This window comes from Schistocerca nitens, chromosome 2 (genome assembly GCF_023898315.1).
Source record: "Schistocerca nitens isolate TAMUIC-IGC-003100 chromosome 2, iqSchNite1.1, whole genome shotgun sequence".
Taxonomy (NCBI): domain Eukaryota; kingdom Metazoa; phylum Arthropoda; class Insecta; order Orthoptera; family Acrididae; genus Schistocerca; species Schistocerca nitens.
The window spans coordinates 683,882,780-683,899,879 of NC_064615.1; the positions used below are offsets into that span (position 1 = coordinate 683,882,780).

The window sequence follows — 17,100 nt, forward strand, 5'->3', positions numbered from 1 at the left end:
TAAGATCCCTTCACCTTCACACATAAGTCTGTACAGTAAAGTAAGGCCCTCCCAGTTCTTGGCCTGTCCGTGACAAGACAGGCGAAAAATTAGACTAATGGAGGATTATTAGTATTATCTCTATTTTCATTCGCCCTCTCTCTTTCTCTCCTTTATCTATGTATAGTTTTTAATATAAGATTTCATTACGTAATATAGTGATAAAAAGAATCAGCCAAATAGATTCTTTGGTGGAGTCCTTCGTCTTGGTAATCAGCAGCTGGCTTGCTGTAAGAGATCTTTACATTTATTATTACCGTTAAACACTGCAGTCAGTTACGAGAATCAATCGTTTGGACAATTTGTTCCTTTTACGAAAGATTGCGAATTCCAGATGTGTACGAAGCCTTTTTGGACGATTTAACACAGACTCAGTGATTGCAGGCTGTCTTCGACACAGCTGAAACTTCCTCACTAAATACAGGGCCAACGTGATCAACAAATGATTCAGAAAAAAACTCATTCGTTCATTCACTCCAGAAAAAAAATGTCACAAACCTTATTTATGGAGGAAATCGTGTATTAAATCCATCTCCATTACATGTGCAGATCTCCGGTGATTCCACGCCTTAATTATTTTCCTTTTACAATCTCTTTCTCTTCAAAACAAACCACTAGCGGCACAAATGTTAACTGGCTCGCTTTAGCGAGAAGAAAAGCAGTATATGTATCTCTCAGAAACACGTCAATCCCTCAACAGATACTCCAGAAGCTGTCCTAGTTACCACTCTAACAACCTTGGAGAATGCATATATGCCTCTCTGTTATTTCAAAGAATAAATGCTCTAGAAAATACTTTAGCGTCGACAAGCTGTCGCCGCATATATTACGAGAAAATCAGATCAGATAACTTTTCCATAGTGAATGAATGTGGATGGTTTGATTGAAAATGATTAATTGGTGCGTGGTAGAGCGTATTTGCTGTGGGGACATTACATGCTCTTTCTCATGTGCGCCTAGTGCAGATCTCAGTTGCTCGCAGTCTGCACTTTTATCAACTACTTGCGAATACTAGAGTCCATGCGTCATCTTTCTATTTAGTCAGTAATTTTTTCTCGACACAGAACAATGACATACTGTTCCCTGCATCCGACTTCTACAGTTCTGACAGTAATGGAGCGCCAAATTTCACATTTTTAAAAAAAATCAAGTCTCTTGTTTTACTGACTAAATTATCTCATTAATCTCGAATGAGACTAGCACTTGACAGTGTGTGTAGGAGCAGATACTGGACAAGAAGTATCAGAAATAAGGCATTATAAAGTGCTAAAAGTGGATATAGACTTTGAGATACTTCTCAACCAGCAGCGATTTACGACTTTTATATAATCAAACCGCACTTGTCATCCAACCCCGCCTTCCTCTAGCCATCCCGTCCGCATGGGCTCTTATTCTGTGTTTATTTAAGACCTAGTTTAGAATCCTGGGTATTATCGTAATAAATATATTTATTGAAGATTTAATTTATTAACTAACTAATTATCCTTATCTCGATATTTACATCACCCTTATCGTTACCGCTGTAATTTATTAGCGACAATGACCACTGCTGTATTTATGTCACCCTTATCTTTATTGATGTAATTTATTACCTAATTAGCTTACCCAGGAGTCCTCATCGCAATAATTTATATCCAGTATAGCCCCCGGATATTTTTACAAGTTATCAGAGGTCCATATATTAATTAATATAACTTATGATACAATATGACAACGCAGTCAAAAGATGATTGCAAAAAATGGTCAAAAACATTTTACAGGCATCGCCACCACTATGATAAGTATAAAATAGCACGAAATATAGGATAATTAACAGTTACTGAGGTAATATAAATTTTTAGCATTGTTAATTATAAATAAGGATCTTAAAAAGAACGTAACTGCTGTAAGGAACTTGTGCTTACCCGGGCAAAATAATCAGAACTAATTTGCAGCAGAATCATCCAAAGACACACGTAGATTACCACAAATTCGAGTCTTTTAATGTTTAAGCAATTTGGCTGTGTGCATATTGTAGGATAGAATGGAACAGAAACATTTATGTATGTAAACAAATAGTATGCCATGACAGTTCCACGTGTTGCAGCATACCGACACGCTCGTGTAGGAGAAGAACAGATGTTATTTATACAAGAGCAGGTCGCTTATCATAATGCACGAGTATCATTAAAGATTTATGATTTGGATCATAGCCATTAAAAACGTCTCAAATACACTGGGTGAGGTTTTGCAGTGTGTATCGCTTTACAGCGCAAGGATACAATATAGCTGTCAAGCTACTGCCATGAAACATTTAGTGCTGACAAGATACATCATAAGAATATAAATTCAGTACTTCACGATTACACTACTGACAGCAAGGCATTAGAAACAATAACAGCTTTGTCGCTATATGCTGTGTGCAGTAGTGATGGTAAGTGTAAAACAAACTCTTTCTTTAAAAACAGTGTCACTGCTGCACTTATAAGCAACTGAATTAGTGGGAATCGCTAATTTCGTTCCCTGTGCGATCATTCTATATGTTAGATCTGAAAAGCAGAATATAGTGGCATTAGTGTGTTTTGTGAATACAGTTCCTTAGCGAAGATTACATCTGAAACTTCCTGGCAGATTAAAACTGTGTGCTGGACCGAGACTCGAACTCGGTACCTTGCGTTTCGCGGGCAAATGCTCGTTCGATTCTCGGTCCGGCATACAGTTTTAATTTGCCATGAAGTTTCATATCAGCGCACACTCCGCTGCAGAGTGAAAATCTCATTCTGGAAGATTACTTCTTTTTAACAGTGAGTATTTAATTTAATTAAAATTGCCTTAAAGACGAATCCGATGCAATTCAGTGCTCAGAAACCTTCCGGTTAATACTACACACACCAAAAAAAGTGATGCATCACCCCGCTTCCCAGAACTCCTGAAGATAGACGTTGACCGTGGATATTATATCACAGACACAGTCCCTTTGGCTGTTCAGAGATATCACTAAACCTGCCCAAAGGTGTAAACAACCATGTTTGAGCAGCGCCTATTAGACGGAGGGTGTCCGACAGCCGATCAGTTCCAGTCATTCCACCAAGAAGGAGGTACACGGCTAGTGTTGTCTGTAGTTCAATCATGCCTAGACGGTCAATACCGCGGTTCGACTGTGTCCGCATTGTTACTTTGCGCCAGGAAGGGCCCTCAACAAGGAAAATGTCGAGACGTCTCAGAGAGAACCGAAGCGATGTTGTTCGGACATGGAGGAGATACAGAGAGACAGGAACTAGCGATGACATGCCTCGCTCAGGCCGCCCAAGGCCTACTACTGCAGCGGATGACTGCTACCTTCGGATTATGGCTCGGAGGAACCCTGACAGCAACACTACCAAATTGAATAATGCTTTTAGTGCAGCCACAGGACGTCATGTTACGACTCAAACTGTGCGCAATAGGCTGCATGATACGCAACTTCACTCCAGACGTCCGTGGCGAGGTCCATCTTTGCAATCACGACACCATGCAGCGCGGTACAGATGAACTCAACAACATGCCGAATGGACCGCTCAGGATTGGCATCACTTTCTCTTCACCGATGAGTGTCGCATATGCTTTTAACCAGACAATCGTCGGAGACGTGTTTAGAGGCAACCCGGTCAGGCTGAACGCCTTAGACACACTGTCCAGTGAGTGCAGCAAGGTGGAGGTTCCCTGATGTTTTGGGGTGGCATTATGTGGGGCCGACGTTACGGCGCTGGTGGTCATGAAAGGCGCCGTAACGGCTGTACGATACGTGAATGCCATCCTCCGACCGAAAGTGCTACCATATTGGCAACGTATTGGCGAGGCATTCGTCTTCATGGATGACAATTCGCGCCCCGATCGTGCACATCTTGTGAATGACTTCCTTCAGCGCCGGCCGGAGTGGCCCAGCGGTTGTAGGCGCTACAGTCTGGAACCGCGCGACCGCTGCGGTCGCAGGTTCGAATCCTGCCTCGGGCATGGATGTGTGTGATGTCCTTAGGTTAGTTAGGTTTAAGTAGTTCTAAGTTCTACGGGACTGATGACCTCAGGTGTTAAGTCCCATAGTGCTCAGAGCCATTTGAACCATTTGAACTTCCTTCAGGATAACGACATCGCCCGACTAGAGTGTCCAGCATTTTCTCCAGACATGAACCCTATCGAACATGCCTCGGATAGATTGAAAAGGGCTGTTTATGGACGACGTGACCCACCAATCACTCTGAGGAATATACGCCGAAAGGCCATTGGGAAGTGGGATAATCTACACCAACAGTTCCTTGATGAACTTGTGGATAGTATGGCGGGACGAATACAGGCATGCATCAATGCAAGAGGACGTGCTACTCGGTGTTAGAGGTACTGGTGTGTAAAACAATCTGGACTACCATCTCTGAAGGTGGTACAACATGAAATGTGTGGTTTTCATGAGCAATAAAAAAGGTGGAAATGATATCTATTCCAGTTTTCTATACAGGGTCCGGAACTCTCGGAACCGAGGTGATACAAAATTTTTTTGATGTGTATTAACAACCTTAATTTATAAATACGAAGAGAAAACCAGCGACTGACTGATTTGTGCACTCATATTAAATCCTGCCACAAAAAAATTTTGTTTCAGTCTCATTTGATCCAGAAATGTTTAAAGGATTTTAATACATGCTGAACATTCAGTAAACAATCAGAGAATCCATGTCTGACAGATTTCGCAACTGAAACTTTGAGTACTCGCGAAAATAAATCATGTTTCAGATTTTGATGCAACTGCAAACGATATCAAGATTTTTCAAAATCCTTTTAATGCCGATACGTTCAGTGTTGCCTGACAATTTCAAATTCAAATGGCCGATTTACAAAGCAATGATTTTTATAAAGATAAATATTTAAATTCCTATCACACATTTGGATCAGTTGCTTAAGTTTACTCTTGCTTTCTTTTCCACTTTCGGCACTACTTATCTCTGTGAGAAAAAAATTCTCCAAAATGAAGTACACAAAAATATTTACAGAGATAAACTAACTGGCTAGCATTTGAAGTCGCTGCTGATAATTTCGATCAGTAAACTTGATTCACAACTTCATATAGTTGTTGAGTGGGAAGTTATAGCAAAATAAATCTCACTAATCATTATTACGGTGCTTAGTTTCATTATCTGAGTAGGCTATGTGTCTCACTGAAGTAAGGTAAATTTTCAGGAAATCTCGAATAATAAATTACAGTTGAAATGTCCAGTTGCATTATGTGTATGTCTGTTAATGTGTATCTTAATTGATCTTATAATAGAAGCAACTGGTTATTGTACGTATTTTGTATGATTTATTTGTGTTGTAAATTTTACACAGTCCAGAGTCACTTCGGTTAATGAGCGTGGTTGATCCCTGATTTTTCCTCGTAATTAGCTTTCGTTAAGTGAAACACTTTTTCTGTAGGAATCAATTTAGAATAAGTCAAATCGTTCCGTTCCGAAACAGTAGGAAAGTAGGTTTACGATATAGTAATGTAATATTTTATTTTTAGTACAGTAAATCCTGTTTTACAACAAAGATGTCTGAAGATGTTTGTTTATGCCCATGTTTCAAAATTTACTGGAAGATAGATAGTATTATCGTTAATTAAAATCTTGGCGTGCATAGCTATTGCGTTATGGTTGTCTGTAATGAATACGTGTAGTTACCGATGACGAAACAGAATTGGAATTCATAAACAGACACTGCAAGGGGAAGGGTTACCAGACGCCGGCGAAGAAATCATCTTGCAACATCGTTGCAGAGAATATACGGCTCCGTCGCGGGCGGTACGGGTGACGATAACTGCGGCCCGAGGCGCTTTGCGATCAGTTCTGCTGACTGAATGTATCGTTCACGGAGTTTCCACTTCACAGAGCGGTAGTTTATAGGTGAACGCGTGACGTAGTGTTCATTTATGGTGGCCAAAGAAACAGACCCAGACCAGAAAGTAGGTTTCAGATGGTTATTAAAGACTTAAAAAAAATAACGGTTAACATACTATGCAAAACATCATTCGCTAAGCGAGTCTGTGTTTTCATTTTCTTCTACTCGTTTTTCGAATAACCCGTTATGGGAAGCGCTCGATAGGTAAAGCTCGACTGTATTTAAAAAAATAAAAATAAAATTGCGGCAGATTGCATACCTTGCATGTCTGACGTGTCACCGTGGGCCGGATTGATGATGTTCGCGGGCCGGTTTTGCCTGCGAGCCGTAGTTTGATAACCTCTGGTCTAAGGAGAGAGAGGAAAAGTGTCGGGTTATATAAACCAAAATAGAAAGCCATATGAAGATGGCATCTTCGTATAAATAGGGCTTAGCTCAACTATCTTCTTCAGTGCGGATGCACACACATTGCTCAAACTCTTACGGGAATCTACAGATTGACTGCTGCGAGTAATGAGTATAGTGGGCATGGGCACTACAAATGTAGTGTATGGACAGTAAGTTGGAAATGTGTGTGTCATGGGGAGCGTGCCAGAGATAAGTCCCTGCAGTCATAGTACCCTCTGTGTCCTCGATGGCTTAACAGGTATCAAATTTCTGGGAATTTCAGGTAACCGAAATCACCTGATTGTTTGGCATAAATGGTGCTAACAGCAGTCTACTTTAAAATATGCAGTACTGAACATCGAAGCACATTTTCGTGCCCTACTGTTAGGATATAAATGCAGTCGTTTTTACCATGAGTTTGCAGGGACTTTACTGTAATACATAAAATATATTTTACGAATGACAGGTTTATTCTTGCTGTTGTGTGATGGTTATGTACCTTCGATCGATAAAGCTCATAATTAAGAAATAAAAAGAGTTGATTTGCTACTCGTGCTGCGTGAATTGCCAGTTAAGTTGGCAAAACAGAAGTCAGGGTGAGGTATCTATAATTTGGGTACCTGCCGTACACAGTGTGTAGTGTAGGGGGGTTCTTGCCTGTCAGTTATTTAGTCGTTAAGCATTCTCGTTTCTTTGTGTTATTAGTTTGTGCAGTATTTCAGGTATTTGATTGTAGCTAACGAGAGATGGCGATATGAATCATCATGAGTTTGTTCGACCAACTTTTCTTGTCATTTCAGAATTGTGTTTTTTTTCATATTCGCATGAAAATAACCAGTGACCTTGTTTTGGAAAGCTTATGTCTTACTGAAATAGTACTATGCAACTTATTTAACATTTTAATTTTATTGTTTATTTATAGCTGTTGGCACCATTTTTGTTTTGACTGATTCTAAAATGTTACCTCAAAGCTTTGCCAAAATATACGTAAATCAGAAACTTGTGCATTGTAGATAGTAGTAATTTTTTCCAAGACCTTGAAATACTGGATGTATAGAGAATTACTGCGTACGTTGCATTCTTCGACAAGTTGATGTTAGTGTACATAAATAGTTTGAATGCACATTTACATTGACAGTGTAAATGTATTTGTGGTTTATGAATCTTGTACGTTTGTTTCTCATGAATTTAATTTAAAACTGTCGAAAGAATGTGACAGTCAATTTATGGCAAGTTGACTGAACAGCAATCAGCAACTATGTTCTCTCTGTAAAAATAAACCAACTAGTTCATTAATTTTGCTAACTCTTTCCTTGCTTTTAATGTTGCTATGTAATTTGTATGTAAGCATTTACATATGTATAAAAATAGAAAGATTAAAATCTTACGTTGGAAAACGTAAAAAAAATGGCTCAATCGGATAGAGCGTCTGCCATGTAAGGAGGAGATTCCGGTTTCGATTCCTGCTCGGGGCACACATTATCAAATGTCTCCATTGATACTCGTATTTATCAACGCCTGTAAGCAGTTAATAGTATGGATTTCATTGCAGAAATAGAAAGCTGGTTGGTGGTATTTGGCCAATCAGGGACCACAGCTTTCGCGCTTTTTGGTGCTGGGTGTGGCTATTCACGCGTGGTTTAGGAAGGCTGGTGGTAGAGCACTGCATGAGCGTGGCGAATACGCGTTCGTCTACATCACTCGCTGTACGTTCACTCACTCGCTATGACGTGGCGCTGACGTAGAGAGTGACGGGCAGCAGCCGCGTGCCCTCGCCACGCGGGTAAGCAAACGTAGACTCTACGGTCTATGCAGCTTCGACACTAATGGGCCCGGCAGACGTTTAGATGCATTTAGGATTAGAATTTCTTTTCCGCTGTCGATTTTCCATGTTTTCTATGGACCTGTATATTTCTGTAAAATAATAGCTGATGAATTAGTGCTTGTTTTCCGTCAAGTGCTAAAATCGTACTGACATTTAGACATAGTTTGAACAGAACAAATTAAAACGGAGTGAGGTAGCGCAGTGGTTAGCACACCGGACTCCCGTTCGGGAGGACGACACTTCAAACATGCGTCCGGCCATCCGTGATTTCCCTAAATCCCTTCAGGCAAATCCAGGGATGGTTCCTTTGAAAGGGCACGGCCGACTTCTTTCCCTAATCCAATGAGAGCGATGACATGGCTGTTTGGTACACTCTCCCAAATCAATGAACCAACCAACCAACAAATTAAAAAGATTTACTTTTAAGAGTGTGACAAAAGACTATAATTGTCAAATTAATTTATAATTAACAGAAAACTTCAATCTAGCTACACCGTAGGCTTTCGCGAATAAATAGAGCAAATTAAATAGTAGGACATTCGATAATATGAACAGGAAAAGAAAGGAATCGTAGACGTAGTGATGAAAAGAGATGGGTATTATTTAAATACAAACTTATCTGGATTATTATGTGTGCAGGCGGATCGCTGAAACAAAATGCCACCGTATTTTCTTTGTTTGCTTCTTGTACAGACTCATTATTTTTTCACTTGGCTCGGAGCACTTCCTATTTGATAAATAATTTATTAATGGTTTGCCCAGAAATGTGCCGTTATGGCTCAGCCGCTTAAATTCCAGATTACAAAACTTAGGCATAGGACTCGAGTCCCTGTTGGTCCTACGATTTTCTCTGTTGTTATCGCTTCTTTCAGCCATAGCAGTGACATCAGTGGCAGTGGAAAGCCAAATTCCATCGTGTTTCGGAGTGCATGTTGAAATGCAGACCTCCTTTTAACTGGCTGCATAAGTCTGATCAGAGGTGGAAAGAATTCAAGGGCACACCACCATGCCTAGTACAGGACTGCAGTGCTGAAATCATCCTTCAAGTTGAGCACAGCTTTACTTGATTTACGGTGTAACAAATGAAACATAAAACTGCTTACAGAGGGACAGCCTCAGCAGTTTGGGCTATAACGCACAAGGCAGCCGCAATGCTGAAAGCCAATTCAGTCAGCGAGATGACAATCAGTCGTGACCCATCAGCCGAGTGAGGTGCACGTGAAATATGTTCTGCTATTTTCTCCTAACAAACGTACTTTACTATAATTACAAAAATTATTTTTCCGTCTTTTTACTTCCTTTATGATCTGCAGATTATAAATTCACTTGCGTGCATGTTAGAACACACAAAAAATATAGTGACTCGTCTATTTTTACGCACTCACTTTTGCATGAAAATCTCATTAACAAAAATTTATGAATGTGGGAGAGAAGTATCACATCAATTAACGGAGTACCGATGTCGTGCGTCATTGACGGAGATGAGGCATTTGGTGTACCGGAAAATTTAATGAATCCTTTCGGGGAGAAGAATTTAACAAAAGATAAAAGAACCTTTAAAAATCGACTGTCTCGGACTAGGCGTTTTATAGAATGCATTTTTGGCATTCTGGAAAATAAATGGTGCACGTGGAATTTTTCGTCGCACAGTTGATGTTCAAGAAGAATTAGCAGTTGCCATAATAAATGGATGCCGTGTTTTACAAAATAATGTGCCAAGAAAAGATTGGTATAAATTCTGCATCCCTCCAGAACTGGAAATTCCCCCTGGTCCTATAAGTTGTCTAAAGTCATCATGAAATTTGTTTCAGGATGCAAGCAATGTCTAGCTGCTTCGACAACTGCTCGGGGACTGAAGATAGCCACATGTATTGTCACGATACAGCCTGCTCACAACAAGCAGTGTGCAGCCGCGAAATCACAGCGGCCCAATGCGTAGGTTACAACGCATGTCATTTTCTTATTGGCTGCCGCAGTCAGCCTGCCTACAGCTTTACAGTCATTACACTACCGACTCGGCCACCTTCAACTATCCCTACACCTGACAATACGTCTCCCCTCCCAATGCTAATATGGCGCAAGAATTATACGTAAGCAGCCAAAAATGAGAATGCAGCTGGCAAAAACTCTCAATTTTCATCGCCTTTCTTAAATTGCTAACACTATCGGATATGCACGTCTCTTTCATAAAATTACGCGATTCGTGACGGTAGCGCTACAAAATGAGTGAACCAAGCAATAACTCAATGATTTCTAACGATTAACATCACCATACTTCTTATCTACTCTGATAAAACGTTTATGGAATAATGTTGGGGGTCAAAAGTCATCCCAAGAATTTTAGGATTAGGTATGAGTAAGTTCGCCATTAGAATGTGGAATAGTTTTCCTATCCGACATATCGTTTATGCCATTATGTAGAGATTTGAGATTCAAAAATTTCTGAACAGACGCTGGGTTCAAGTATAACGTTTTTCACCTTCCTATACCAATTGCAAGTATTGCAATAAAATCTTACCCTCGATTTAAAAACAAGTGGTTCACCTCTATTGCTGTCCATGACTGAGGGAGGTTAATTTGTATAACAAACTTCAGACATGTAACAGCCATAGAAATGACAAAGAAATTGGGTCACTAGTTTCGAATGACATGAAGTAAAATGATTTTATTTAGAATGTGATTTGAGAGGTGAAGATAAGTGGGATCACAACGAATTATTTGCCGAAAACTGCCATGTAGTCCATCAACAAAGGAGGTGGCTTACAAAACACTCGTTCGACCTATACTTGAGTATTGCTCATCAGTGTGGGATCCGTACCAGATCGGGTTGACGGAGGAGATAAGGAAGATGCAAAGAAGAGCGGCGCGCTTCGTCACAGGGTTATTTGGTAACCGTGATAGCGTTACGGAGATGTTTAGCAAACTCAAGTGGCAGACTCTGCAAGAGAGGCGCTCTGCATCGCGGTGTAGCTTGCTCGCCAGGTTTCGAGAGGGTACGTTTCTGGATGAGGTATCGAATATATTGCTTCCCCCTACTTATACCTCCCGAGGAGATTACGGATGTAAAATTAGAGAGATTCGAGCGCGCACGGAGGCTTTCAGACAGTCGTTCTTCCCGCGAACCATACGCGACTGGAACAAAAGGGAGGTAATGACAGTGGCACGTAAAGTGCCCTTCGCCACACACCGTTGGGTGGCTTGCGGAGTATAGATGTAGATGTAGATCCTTAGTTTTTGCTGAAGAAGATTGTGAGCTGAAAGTCATACATCGAAGTCACGTTAGGAGTGCACTGTATGTGTAGAATGTATTTTCTTTAGTGCCACAATGGAAAATATCAGTGTATCAAGTAAAGTTTCTGCTGAGACATTAAAAAAAAGAGATGTTCTGAAAACTCGTTTAAAAGAAACAAAATGTATATTCGTTTAAAAAATGACAAACAACTGGAGCATTAATTGCAGTTGGATTTCAGATTTATGTATTATTCCAACACTTTTTATACACAGATGACGAATAAGAATTTTTATTTGTATACATGAATAATGTTTCGAATAATTCTTATTTATTTCACGAATAACGAATAGTAATTTGCATCTCTTTTCGTTATTCGTCATTTGCATAAGTTTCGCCCAAGTCTGTTGCTAAGCAAAGAACTTTGCACATGTGTATACTGAAGATTTGTAATTCATAAGCAACGAATAGTAATTTATATCTCTAACCGTTAATCATCATTCGCATAAATTTCGCTCAAGTCCGGTGCTAGGTGAAGTACATTGTACATGTGCACACTGCAAATTCGCAACCTGTATGTAAGTGAGTGCAGGCGCGTGAAATCCGCGTGGCTACAGACAAGCCCTACATCTACATCTACATCTATACTCCGCGAGCCACCTTACGGTGTGTGGCGGAGGGTACTTATTGTACCACTATCTGATCCCCCATTCCCTGTTCCATTCACGAATTGTGCGTGGGAAGAACGACTGCTTGTAAGTCTCCGTATTTGCTCTAATTTCTCGGATCTTTTCGTTGTGATCATTACGCGAGATATATGTGGGCGGTAGTAATATGTTGCCCATCTCTTCCCGGAATGTGCTCTCTCGTAATTTCGATAATAAACCTCTCCGTATTGCGTAACGCCTTTCTTGAAGTGTCCGCCACTGGAGCTTGTTCAGCATCTCCGTAACGCTCTCGCGCTGACTAAATGTCCCCATGACGAATCGCGCTGCTTTTCGCTGGATCATGTCTATCTCTTCTATTAATCCAACCCTCACGCGTTTGTGGCAGCTACGTGGCCGTGTACCTGCGTCCACGCTCGTCATTAGCATAGGTAATTTTCGGCAACTTCCGCCGACGTTCACGAAGCGTATCCGCGCTCTCAATCGCACACCGCCGGCGTGTGCCGGCCACGCGGATGCCCCACGCGGTTGCAGGGCTCTAGTTGGTGGTCAGCTCTTTTGATGATAGATCATGTAGCCCAGAGCGGTTTACAGTTTTGTTATGTCTAAGTAATAGCGAATTTTTGGAGTTTGTTATTTATCAGGAAAGGTTTCCGTTCGTGGAAATTTCGAACTTTTTCTGCAGGAGTCGATACTTTCTTTTGGAGGGTAAAATTTCCGCTTGGCGTGCTGCCAGTCTTATCTGTGAACTTCCTAAGTAGAAATGGAACGATTTTCATAGTATCTGAGCGAGCATTCAAAACTGTCAAACACTGCGAGTATTCACAGACCATTCATAAATCACTGAAAGTACTATTCTTTGTGTAACAGGAAGGAGTGAGAACCGTGAACGGTCTACGAGAGACTGAGATTATGCTGCAAGTATGAAACGTTGAATACAAGCTGTTCTCAGCTTCGTTTCTTCATTTCTGGATCTGAATGCTGGAACAGACTTTGTAACAAACGCATACACAAAACCGTGGCAATATAGAACGGATTTATCTATTTATTGATCGTGTGGGTTTTTCAGCACAGCGTTAAATATAATGCAAACAATAGACCACGTAATTTACAAAATTAATATAATCAATTGCATCATTTATTTATTTATTTATTTAAATGTCAAGTTCCGCAGGACCAAATTGAGGAGCAAATCTCCAAGGTCATGGAACGTGTCAGTACATGAGCTTCCAACATAAAAAGTAATAACAGATAAAAATAAATGTTCATGAACCTGAAAGAAAATCAGTCCATAAGTTTAAGCAAACGCTGTCAGCAATACAATGAGAATCATCTTAATTTTTCAAGGAACTCCTCGACACAATAGAAGGAGTGACCCATGAGGAAACTCTTCAGTTTCGATTTGAAAGCGCCTGGATTTCTGCTAAGATTTTTGAATTCGAGTGGCAGCTTATTGAAAATGGATGCAGCAGTATACTGCACACCTTTTTGCACAAGAGTTAAGGAAGTCCGATCCAAATGGAGGTTTGATTTCTGCCGAGTATTAACCGAGTGAAAGCTGCTTATTGTTGGAAATAAACTAATATTGGTAACAAGAAACGACAATAAGGAATATACATATTGAGAGGCCAATGTCAAAATACCCAGACTCGTGAAAAGAGGTCGACTAGAGGTTCGTGAACTCACACCACTTATTGCCCGAACCGCCCGTTTCTCAGCCAAAAATATCCTTCTAGAATGGGAAGAGTTACCCCAAAACATAATACCATACGACATAAGTGAATGAAAATAAGGAAAGTAGGCTAATTTACGTGTCGAAATATCACTCACTTTCGATACCGTTCGAATAGTGGAAATGGCAGTATTAAGTCTTTGAACAAGATCCTGAACGTGGGCTTTCCACGACAGCTTACTATCTATCTGAACACCTAGGCATTGGAACTGTTCAGTTTCACTAATCATATGCCCGTTCTGTGAGATTAAAACGTCAGGTTTTGTTGAATTGTGTGTTAGGAACTGTAAAAACTGAGCTTACTGTGATTTAACGTTAGTTTATTTTCTACAAGCCATGAACTGAGGTCATGTACTGCTCTACTTGAAACCGAGTCAATGTTGCACACAACCTCCTTTACTACCAAGCTAGTGTCATCAGCAAACAGAAATATTGTAGAGTTACCCATAATACTAGAGGGCATATCATTTATATAAATAAGGAACAGGAGCGGCCCCAACACTGGTCCCTGGGGCACCCCCCACTTGACAGTATCCCACTCAGATCCCACATCAACATTGTGAATAATGACCTTTTGCTGCCTGTTGCTAACGTACGAGGTGAACCAATTGTGAGCTACTCCCCTTATTCCGTAATGGTCCAACTTCTGGAGCAACATTGTGTGATCAACACAGTCAAATGCCTTTGTTAAATCAAAAAATACACCAAGCGTTCGAAACTTTTTGTTTATCCCATCCAGTACCTCACAGAGAAAAGAGAATATAGCATTTTGAGTTGTCAAACGACTTCTAAAGCGGAACTGTACATTTGATAGCAAATCGTGTGATATAAAATGATCAATTAACCTTACATACACAGCCTTTTCAATAACTTTTGCAAACACTGATGGCATAGAAATAGGTCTAAAATTATCAACATTATCCCTTTCTCCCTTTTTATAAAGCGGCTTTACTACTGAGTACTTTAATCGCTCAGGAAATTGACCATTCCTAAAGGAAAAATTACAAATATGGCTAAATACAGGGCTAACATGTGCAGCACAGTACTTTAATATTCTATTAGACACTCCATCATAACCATGAGAGTCCTTAGTCTTCAGCGATTTGATTATTGTCTCAATCTCCCTGTTGTCTGTATCACAGAGGAGTATTTCAGACGTCAATCTCGGAAAGGCATTTGCTAAGAAATTTATATGATTTCCTGTAGATACTAAATTTTTATTTAATTCACCAGCAATGTTCAGAAAATGGTTGTTAAATACTGTACATATATCTGATTTATCAGTAACAGAAATATTATTACTGCAAACTGACTTTATATCGTCAACCTTATGCTGCTGACCAGACACTTCCTTCACAACTGACCATATGGCTTCAATTTTATCCTGTGAATTAGCTATTCTATTTGCATACCACATACTTTTTGCCTTGCTAATAACATTTTTAAGCACCTTACAGTACTGTTTGTAATGGGCTACTGTAGCTTGATTGTGACTACTTCTAACATTTTGATATAATTCCCGCTTTGTTCTACATTATATCCTTATACCACTAGTCAGCCAACTGGGCTGTCCATTACTGCTAGTACCCCGTTTAGAATGTTCTAATGGAAAGTAACTCTCAAAGAGCATGAGAAATGTGTTATGGAAAGCATTGTATTTATCATCAATATTATCGGCACTATAAACATCTTGCCACTCTTGTTCCTTGACTAGTTTTGAAAAACTCTCTATTGCTGTTGGATTAACTTTCCTACGTAGTTTGTAATTAAATACGACATTGGTTAGAGTACAAAAACCTTTTAGTGTTAAAATTTGTGCATCATGGTCTGAAAGGCCATTCACCCTTTTACTAACAGAATGCCCATCTAGTAATGAAGAATGAATAAAAATATTGTCTATGACTGAGCTACTGTTCCCCTGCACCCTAGTTGAAAAAAACACAGTTTGCATCAGATCATATGAATATAGGAGATCTACCAACATCCTTTTTCTTGCACAATCATGTACAAAATTAATATTGAAGTCACCACATAGAACTTCTTTCTGGTACTTCCCACAAAGTGAATCAAGAACCCTCTCTAGCTTAAGCAAAAATGCTCCGAAGTCGGAGTTAGGGGACCTATAAACAACAGCAATTAGAAGTTTAGTTTCACTAAATTCAACTAATGCTGCACAACTTTCAAATATCTGTTCAGTGCAGTGTCGTGATACGTCTATGGACTCAAACGAAATACTGTTTTTTACGTACAGAGCCACTCCCCCACCCCGCAGGGAACTCCTTGAGAAACAGCCAGCTAATCTGTAGCATGGTAAAGGAAGCCTCTGAATTATCAAATTATTTAAGTGGTGCTCTGATATACCAATAATTTCAGAGTTAGAATCTATTAGCAGTTCACTAACTTTAATACCTCTTATATTTTGATGAAATATGCTAATTCCTTCTCTACTTGGAAACATTGCATCCTTTGGAGGTGAGCCCTTAGTTAGAGGCACTTCCTTTAAGCAGGTATACCTATCAGCTGACTTCAGTCTAAAAAGGTGCAGCTCTAACACCGACTACTATAGGAATTTTTCCATGAGTGATACCACTACCATCACCACCACCACCCACTACACTGTCACCTATAAGCTTAGCCAGCCTCCCCTTCCCATACCTACCGAGGTGCAGGCCTTTTTTCTTTTTTTGGTCATCAGTCTACTGACTGGTTTGATGCGGCCCGCCACGCATTCCTTTCCTGTGCTAACCTCTTCATCTCAGAGTAGCACTTGCAACCTACATCCTCAATTATTTGCTTGACGTATTCCAATCTCTGTCTTCCTCTACAGTTTTTGCCCTCTACAGCTCCCTCTAGTACCATGGAAGTCATTCCCTCATGTCTTAGCAGATGTCCTATCATCCTGTCCCTTCTCCTTATCAGTGTTTTCCACATATTCCTTTCCTCTCCGATTCTGCGTAGAACCTCGTCATTCCTTACCTTATCAGTGCACCTAATTTTCAACATTCGTCTATAGCACCACATCTCAAATGCTTCGATTCTCTTCTGTTCCAGTTTTCCCACAGTCCATGTTTCACTACCATACAATGCTGTACATCAGACGTACATCCTCAGAAATTTCTTCCTCAAATTAAGGCCGGTATTTGATATTAGTAGACTTCTCTTGGCCAGAAATGCCTTTTTGCCATAGCGAGTCTGCTTTTGATGTCCTCCTTGCTCCGTCCGTCATTGGTTATTTTACTGCCTAGGTAGCAGAATTCCTTAACTTCATTGACTTCGTGACCATCAATCCTGATGTTAAATTTCTCGCTGTTCTCATTTCTACTACTTCTCATTACCTTCG

At 40.2% G+C, this 17,100-nt stretch overlaps 1 protein-coding gene across 1 annotated transcript in view; it reads left to right on the forward strand.

Annotated features, from left to right (window-relative positions):
- LOC126235248 (glutamate receptor ionotropic, kainate 2-like) overlaps positions 1–17,100 on the forward strand; it is a 309,725-nt gene that overhangs the window by 130,992 nt on the left and 161,633 nt on the right. The gene's annotated exons all lie outside the window — the stretch shown is intronic.